This window comes from Onthophagus taurus, chromosome 5 (assembly GCF_036711975.1).
Source record: "Onthophagus taurus isolate NC chromosome 5, IU_Otau_3.0, whole genome shotgun sequence".
Lineage (NCBI taxonomy): Eukaryota > Metazoa > Arthropoda > Insecta > Coleoptera > Scarabaeidae > Onthophagus > Onthophagus taurus.
In genome coordinates this window covers 12,083,231-12,093,162 of record NC_091970.1, presented here as the reverse complement: position 1 = coordinate 12,093,162, position 9,932 = coordinate 12,083,231, and the positions used below count along the sequence as shown (strand labels likewise).

The 9,932-nt window shown below is 32.9% G+C and overlaps 1 long non-coding RNA gene across 1 annotated transcript; it reads left to right on the top strand.

Moving 5' to 3' along the window:
• The first annotated feature begins 1,227 nt into the window (after positions 1-1,227).
• LOC139429862 (uncharacterized) lies at positions 1,228-1,936 on the top strand. The gene is made up of 3 exons (XR_011640446.1): positions 1,228-1,446; positions 1,506-1,628; positions 1,798-1,936. It is a non-coding gene; the product is annotated as an uncharacterized lncRNA (long non-coding RNA).
• Positions 1,937-9,932: the final 7,996 nt, after the last annotated feature.

Genomic DNA, 9,932 nt, shown 5'->3' with positions numbered 1-9,932 from the left:
AACAGTATGTGTGTGAACGTACCGTTAGTTACAATATTTTTCCGTTGACCGTCTTTTCAACAAAATAGAGAAAATCCATCGTTGAAAAATCTCCCAATTCTGTCACGGGCAAAATAACCTCACTTTTAATGTGTCATAATTTATTTTTGTAGTCTTACCCATACCCCTGGCACTTATTAACGTCGTGTTCGTACAAAGTGACGTCATTTTTAGTATCGGGCCGACGGGATAGATGGCGTTATATTGCATTATATTATGTAGATATCTACTTTATCTTGGCAGTTTAAATTAATAAATATTTTAGGATTTAAGTAATCGTTTCGTCAATTTGTTTTTCTACTGTTTTCTAAGTTGATTGTCAAGTTGGTTAGTGTTTTGATGCGGTTTTGTATTTGATAGTAAATTTTAATAGTATATTAAAAAACAAGTTTCGTAAGACACGCTTGAAATGCACGAATTCAAGTTGAAAAACGAGTGGCGAAGCCACGAGTTTTTTAATGAATGAGTGCTTTAAGTCTTATGAAACGTGTTTTTTATGCTATTTTTTGTAATTCGCGTTTTTATACTTTTTTTTAACAAAAATAAAATAAATTTTGGCAATGTAGGGAAATAGGTATGTAGCAGTTGGTAACACCGGAACACTTGAAAAGAGAAACTTTGAATTGACAATTAGAAACTGTCAAAACACAAAATATATTCACCTGAAAAAAATTTTTGATGTACACTTCCCAAAATAAGAGAAATTGCTCAGAGTCAATGTCCTCATCATTGTGGACCTTGTATTTGATGCTAAGAACGTGTTTAAACATCCATAGACAAAAATTGTCACATTGACAACTAGAAAAATTAATGACCCAATGTCACCAACTTGAACTGATTCCATAAAATGTTACTAAAATTTCATTACAGCACCCGTTTGAGTACTGTTATAGCTTCCATTACCGTAGCGAATTACAAAAAGAAATTTACGAAATTTTATTCGTGGTAAGTACATTTGATATACTTTTTTTTATTTATTTCATATTATATTATGATCTCCAGTTGCATAATAAATTTTTAAATATAAGTTGCCCTTAAAATAATATGGAAACTAATGCTCATAAAAAACGTCTGAAATTTAAACATTGATTATGGAACCGTTTTTATTTGTAAAATAAATATATATGCATCTTATTTTCTTGTAGCAGAAAATGTCAAAAAGTTGCGCCATTAGTGTAAAAAGGATGCGTACAAAGGTATGGAAGTTTCTACCGATTTCCAAACCCACAAATGTATCCAGAAATATATCAAAGATGGGTTTTATGTTGTGTGCGAGAAAACCTGCTTCAGTGTGAACACTTGAGGGTTTATAATAATTTTCGGGTTTGTGATAAGCCTTTTCGACGAGAGGATGTTGGACGTAACGACAAATTGTTGAAAGGAGTAGTACCATCATTAAATTTGCCAGTATGTGTATAAAATTATCAAAATGTTGTTAGGACTGAGGCATTTTTTTTCACATGTAGGATATCATTACTTAGAAGTCAGTACTTCAAGTGCTTCGAATAACACGCCCACTACTCCATATGCAGATATGGGACTTTAGGTTGCTTCAACATCCACCAGTGCAATCTCATTGGAGACTTCAGGTAAGAAATTATGTGTTTTATAAATCGTTTATTTTGAAAAGCTCTGGTTAAATTACCTATAATGGCATATAACTCTTAATAAGAGTTATTTATTAATAAACGAAACATCATTCAAAAAACGTTTAATTTCCCTTTTATTACAAAAGAATGTAGTATAATATTTTTAAAGTTTGATTTCATATTACTGGGTAACCCCGCTTAATGGGGAAACAGCGTTAATCGAGATCATTATTGGATATTTTTTGACAGCTAAACAAAGGGAGAGTTTATTGGAGGAAGTTGGTGTCCACAAACAAGACGACTTATCACCAAAATAAGTAGAAAAATGTCTGATGCGTGAGGTGTACGTTTATTTCGCTCCGCCTAAAGACGACTTGTTTACGAGATTTATTATTAGTTTATTTTCTGATTAGTGAATAATTCGAGGAATGGCAGGTGATAGAACTCGATTCGCCTCTGAGAAGAAGGATATTATTAAATCCTGCATGTTAGAGATTATAAATGACCAAACATTTTTGCGTTTATTAAGTGAAAATATTGCAAAAGAGGTGGATCGAGTTTTCAAAGAAAAAATTGCCAAACTTGAAGAGTGCGTAACTGAGTTAAAGGAGGATAACAAGAGACTCGAACGATTGGTTGTTGAACTGGAGGATCGGAACGAAGAAACAGTCGAACGTTGCGATGCTTTGGAGCAGTACTCCCGACGTACGTCGGTAAGAATTAGCGGTATGGACCACTGTCCGAATAATGAAGTGAAAACTAATGTTCTACGTCTTTTTAATGAAAAATTAGAAGTCCCCATTGACACTATTAATATCGATCGATGTCATCATGTTGGAAAGCTGGTAAATGGTAAACAAAGCGTAATCGTGCGTTTTGTTTTCTATAAAGATCGACAATTGATTCTTCAAAAGCGGAAGTTGCTAAAGGGGTCCCGCGTTCGAGTTACAGAAGACCTTACGGCGACTCGATATAAATTATATCAAAAGGCGGTCACCAAATTAGATATAAAATCTGTATGGACCTCTGATGGTAGAATTTTTGCTCGTCTTAATGGTAAGAAGATTGGAATATCAAGTTTAGGTGATTTAGATAAATTATTGTAATCGATATTCTATTTGTTTGTTCTTTTTTTTATAATGAACATAATGTTGTATTCATTACTTTCTGTAGGTCTGTAATACTTTTATAAGTGAGATTGATCTTGCTAAACTTATGAATAGTTTTTCTTCTTTTTTCTTTTCTACTTTTTGCGGAGTGAATACTGTACAACTTATTATTATTTTCACATAATAATTGTTTTCTTTATATTGTTACAAATTTGTTATTATTTTTTACTACTGTAGTTTTTTTTTCTTTTCTACTACTATATAGTTCATATTTTTTAAACCAACAGTATTTTTGTTTTATTTTGATCGTATCGTTTAATTAATTTTCATTTAATGAAACAATTGTTGATTTATTATCAGAATGTGCGGGGATTGCGATCTAAAACAACTTCTTTCTTATTAAATGTGCTTAATCACAATTTTTCAGCTATTTGTCTTACCGAGACTTGGTTAAATGAGTCAATTTATAATGCTGAAGTAATTGATTCTCGATACAATGTATACAGAATTGATCGTAGGTATGGTTCACTGGGTGGCGGTGTACTGCTGGCTATTAGCTCAAAATTTTTATCATCTCAGATTCCGTTGGATACTGGTTTGGAGATTGTTGCGGCCAGGACGCATTTCTTTAATATTTCTATTATCTTTGTGGTGGTTTACATTAGGCCAGCTAGCGGTGTGGAGGTGTATCAGGAGTTTGCCGAGCTTATGAGTAATTTATATATGTCGCATGATGCCAAGTTTATAATTCTAGGTGATTTTAATTTGCCTTTGGTGAACGAGTCCGGCTTTGATTTTTTTGCTGTCAACAGTGTGAAATACAATGTAATTGGCGACTTTCTTAGTTTTTGTAATTGCAACTCGCACAACAGTGTAACAAACATACAGGGAAAAACATTGGATTTAGTTTTGTCAGATGTTGCGCTTGATGTTGGCCTTTTTGACTTGCCATTTGTGGTGGAAGATCTTTACCACCCTTGTCTAGAAATCAAATTATCTTGCAAACCGGCAAATAAATTAACTTTACCAACACATTACATGAAGGACTATAAGAATGCGGATTTCATGCTTTTATATCGACGTTTAACTGATACGGATTTTTCTTTTTTGAGTACGTATGATAATGTGGATGATGCAGTTGCTGTATTTTATGATATTCTATATGATATCTTAGCTGATTGTGTCCCGAAAAAGCAGGTTGGGGCTCGTAAATATCCAGTGTGGTTTAATCAATGTATAATAAAAGATATTAAGGCTAAGAATTTCCATTTTAAACACAGAAAAGATTCCACGTACCATTTGGATAAATACAGAGAACTGAGGGCCAGGGTCAAGCGGGACACTGCAATAGCTTACAATAATTATACACGAGATGTTGAAAATAATATTGTAGCTGATCCGAAGGCATTTTGGAATTTTATTGGTAGCAAAAGGGATAACTTTAACCAGAGTCAGTTTTGTTCCGACGGAGTCCCTCTTGCTTCTAGCGAAGATATCGCATCTGCTTTTGCAAATCATTTTAAGTCCGTTTATGGTTCAACGTCGAATTATTCTCTTTCGTTCTATGATGACATTATCAACAATAACTCATTCGATTTGTTCAACTTGGAATCCTTCTCAATGAATGAAATTGGTGATGCCATAAATAAGCTTAAATCTAAACGTACAGAGGGACCAGATGGTATTCCCTCTTACATTGTGAAGGGCTGCAAAGACGCCTTTGTAATGCCATTATACATAATTTTTAATTTATCACTTGTGACGAATACATTTCCAAATGTTTGGAAGGTCGCAAGAGTGACTCCGATTCACAAATCTGGCCCCTCTGGTGATGTAGGAAATTATAGACCTATATCGGTAATCTCCTGTTTTGCTAAACTTTTCGAACAATTGATTTATCGCAGGATTTTCAATCAAGTAAAACTTTCGTTGAATGTTAATCAGCATGGATTTATTCCTGGTCGCTCTGTGGAGACCAACTTAACTATCCTTACGGATTACGTTTCCAAAGCATTGGATGATAGAGCTCAAGTGGATGTTATCTACACGGATTTTGCAAAAGCGTTCGATAGGGTGGATCATGATACGCTTTTGCACAAGCTGGCACAACACGGGTTTTCTTATTCTACTCTTAATTTTTTTGTTTCATATTTGTCCAACAGATTTTATTACGTCTCTTATAAAAACGCAGTATCAGATATGTTGGGGATCTGGGACCTTTGTTATTTTTGTTATTTATAAATGATTTGCCCCTGGTAATTAACTCAACCAGATGCTTACTCTTTGCGGACGATCTGAAGATATTCACAACTGTACACGACTTAACTGACTGCCGGTCCTTACAGTCTGATTTAGATAACGTATTTAATTGGTGTCGGCTCAACAAGCTCCATTTTAATGTGTCTAAATGTGAGTCAATGACGTATACATTGAGGAAGAGGCCGATAGAATTTGTATATAAAATAAATAATGTGAATTTGAGGTGTGTTGTTAAAAAGAGAGACTTGGGTGTGTTGTTTTCGCCTGGTTTATGCTTTGCTGAACATATTAAAGCCACAGCAACCACAGCTTTGCGTCTCTTAGGATTTGTCATTAGAAATGGGTACAGTTTCTCAAATTTACAGACGCTGCAATTACTGTTCAATTCTTTAGTGCGATCTAAGCTGGAATATGCGGTAATAGTATGGAATCCCGGGTCAATTCTTTATTCTAATTTAATAGAAACTATTCAAAATAAATTCATTAGGTATCTCTACTACAAAAAATTCCGTGTTTTCATTGGTTTTAGATCGTACGAATTTGCACGCAAATTATTTAAGATCACCAGGTTGTCTCTCAGAAGAAAAATTATATCACTCTGTTTTCTGTATAAAATGTTGAATAATAGTGTAAATGCTCCATTAATATTAGAAAATGTTGGTTTCTATGCGCCTGCATATTGTGGTAGGCTAAAGAATCTTTTCTATATTCCTCGGTTTTCAACTGAACTGAGACGAAATTCTCCTCTTATTAGAATCCTTTCACTGTACAGGGTGTCCCAATTTCGATGTCCGCATAGGCTATCTCTGAAACTAAAAGAGATAGAAAAAAAGTAGCTTACATGTCATGATCTCGTTTTTCGAGAAAATGCTAATGCCGAAAACTCCGAACAGCTATCGTCTTTTGTTTTCGCCCTATCGGCAAAAACTGAAAATTTTGCAAAAACGACAATCGCGAATATCTCACTTATTATCATAGATGGAGTATTATAAATAAAACATTATATGGGCAACTTTTTACGAAGAATTCAGTGGCGTAGGTAGAATTTTTTTCCCATCTTTTATTTTCGAGATTTTAGACGTAACTTTATTTTTTTAAATGGAAACCATAGTTGGCTATGACTTAAAATAATTTGTTATTTTCTTCTGATAACAAATATATATAGTTTGTGGGGTATATTTCTTATACTTATTGAATAATTAACAAAAATTCATTTTGTTCTATCTAAAACTAATGTATGTATTTAAAAGTTAATGTTGCTATGGTGATTACCATGCATACTATGATGGAACATAATGTATCAAATAATTGTCAAAGTTTGTATTTAAAAATTCGATAACAACTCTGGCATTATGTGCTGGTACGATGCACCAGCATGTTAAGTGTCAAAGTATAACAAAACTGAATAAAACTTTACAATGAATTTCGAAAATTATGAAAAATGTAACATGATGGAATGTTATATGTTATCAGATAAGAATGCGACGTTAGCCGCAGAATTGTATTTCACAAGATATCCGGAAAGAAGACAACCGCACGTAAGAACCTTCAGCCGGTTAGCAGAAAATTTAATAGATATTTGGTCCTTCCCCAAACCACATACAAAAAGATACCAAAATGACCTGCAGGAGAAATTGCAACAAGACGTTTGACCCAAAAGCCGCTGCTCCCGAATATGAAAGAAAAATAAGTATAAACCATACAAAGCGGGACTAACTCATTATTTACGTGCCGGAGATGTCAATCGAAGATTAGAATTTTGTAGATGATATTTAAAAAAATTAAATAATCTGCTGTTTGTTCAAAATATTATCTGGACCGATGAAGTCTCTGAGTATTCAAAAAAGATTGGGGTTCAATATATGGTGTGCCCTTTTAGATAATAGAATTTTGACATATAGTATCTACCATAAAAACTTAATGATAATATAAATGATATATTTTCAATATGACGGAGCACCAGCACATAATGCCAGAGTTGTTAGTGAATTTTTAAATACTACTACAAACTCAAGGACAATAGAATCAAACAGGACTGCTACATCCATTGTTGTGACAGCCTACCCGCAAACTACGTCACACCATTTTCCACGCCCAGCTGTTGTTATGGTCTATGCGTTTGCTGTGTGTTTTTAGAGGTTATATCCTAGACGTATTCATATTAGTTTTGAAGTTTTATGTTTTTAGACGTATTAATGTCTATCATATAACCTCTAAAAATATAGACAGTTATCTACCAGGCGTGGCAAATAGTGTGACGTAGAGTGCGGGCAACCAACCCGTAGTCGAGTACAAAAATACAATGGATGTAGCAGTCCTGTTAGATTCTACTGTCCTTGCTACAAACTTTGCCAATAATTGGAAACAATGCTTTCCCTCATAGTATGGTTATCACCATAACAACATTAAGTTTTAAATACATACAATAGTTTTAGAAAGAACAAAAAAAATTGATACATTATATTCCATCATAGTATGTATGATTATCACTAGGGCACGAAACTTTTGTAACAAAACGATACGATTTCCCCCCTCCACTTGTTCTCATTGGCTAGTTTTCTGGATTTGTTTTCTAGGAAGCCACTGAGAACAAGTGGAGGGGGGAAATCGTATCCTTTTGTTACAAAAGTTGCGTGCCTTAGATTTAGATGGAACAAAATGAATTTTTATTAATTATTCAATAACTATAAGAAATATACCCCACAAACTATATATATTTGTTATCAGAAGAAAATAAAAAATTATTTTAAGTCATAGCCAACTATGGTTTCCATTTAAAAAATAAAGTTACGTCTAAAATCTCGAAAATAAAAGATGGGAAAAAAATTCTACCTACGCCACTGCGTTCTTCGTAAAAAGTTGCCCATATAATGTTTTATTTATAATACTCCATCTTTGATAATAAGTGAGATATTCGCTATTGTCGTTTTCGCAAAATTTTCAGTTTTTGCCGATAGGGCGAAAACAAAAGACGATAGCTGTTCGGAGTTTTCGGCATTAGCATTTCCTCGAAAAACGAGATCATGACATGTAAGCTACTTTTTTTCCTATCTCTTTTAGTTTCGGAGATAGCCTATGCGGACATCGAAATTGGGACACCCTGTACAACACACTGTCGGCTTCTTCCTTCATACCTCTGTTTGGCATTGGTATTAGATCGTTTAAACAACATTTGACACCTTTAATAAGTGCTGCAGCCACCCAGTAGCCAAACTTGATTTTTGTCATTGAATTCTGTAATTTGTGATGTAATTCTATTCATTTTTTAATGTTTTGGTTCAATATATCCTCCGCGCGTTCTGTGATGGGTTAATTAACATTTATGCTTGATCTTGGTTGTTTTGTTATTTTTGTTGGTTATATTATGTACTAGTAGACTTAAGTTCTGAAATTTGTAATTAGGGGCAACCCTGTAATGTCGGAAGTAAAATAAATAAATAAATAAAAGCCCAACATTTATACAGGAAAGCAGTGATGTATAAGAGGAAATTCCAGCGCCAGAGTATAACATCCTAAAGAAATAAAAGAAAATTATTACCAAAGAGACAACTTTTTAAGCAGTCAATTTCAAGTTTAGACAGACTAAAACAATCCTTTTTTTTGAGCCAATATGACAACGAAGGAAGAAGGTTGCAGGGGAGGCGTTATACACTTGAGACAAAATATTGGCATTACATTTAATGCTACAAAATGGAAAGGGGTATAAGGTGTTATAAAGTGTAAAATTACACTGTGAGGAATAAACAGATTAACACCGTATTTTTAACATCTTTTAACAAAGTTATTTTGACATTCAAATGTGTTGAACCTATTAGAAACAGATTTCAAACCTATTAGAATTTAGTTAAATTTACCACTTTTTCGCGGTAATATTTCATCTTATATCGAAAGAGTTAAATCACTTCGTAAAATTTTTAACAGTGTATCATTAATCATTAGATTATTACACATAGTTTATAGTTATTGTTCTTTTATATTAAAATAAGACTTTATGGTTATGATAATAATTTTAATAAAAAGATTATTAAAATCCACAAATGTCTTTATTTTTTTTATTTAATTCCACACAACAAAATTAGAAAATTTTATATTTAAGATTTATCACGTTACCCGCTATTTAATATTAGTATTGGTCCGAGCCGTTCGGAGCGCTGGTGCTGTGTACAAAAATTTTACGTAAATGTCACATCTATATAAGTTATCTATGGTCTTACCGAATAGATATAGTGGTCGGTTGGGTCGGTATTACAAATTTCATTGGAGAATATTTATTAAATTGACTACTATTTAGTTCGGTCGGACTTTCTTAAAATCGTTTATTAATAGAAAATCGTTTATTAATAGGTGTCATTAATGAATGATTTTGTATACATTTATAAATCATATAAATACACAGTCGACGGAAAAAAAAATTAATGCACTAAGTTGCTTATTTTCCATTTTAAAAGAAATCACTATTTAAATTCTGATTCGCTCTATCGATGTGTTGAAAGTGATTGTTATCAAGTGTTTAGCAATCTTTGTAGATAAAAACCACGCAAATCGAAAACATTTTAACGGCTCCATTAATTGTAATGCTATGTGAGTATTCCAGATTCTCAGATATATGTAGATTCAAGTAAAAGGTGTAATAAAAACTATTTCAATTTAAAATAACGGCCATCTTGAAAGTATTTTAGATCGAAAATTTGGAATGTTACCAAAATTCAAACCTCGAATAGTGGAACCTAAAAAAGTTCTAATGAACTAAGTAATTACGTGAGACTCCTGTAAAACGAATAATGAAACGTTAAACGTTGAATATAAGAATAAATGGTGGAACATAATAATAATAATAATAATAATTCAATAATAAAAAAACTAGAATAAACCTAAAAGATCTTTTTAGACCTTGATCGAACCACGTCCCGTTTGACTCCAGATCCCGATTAGGTCG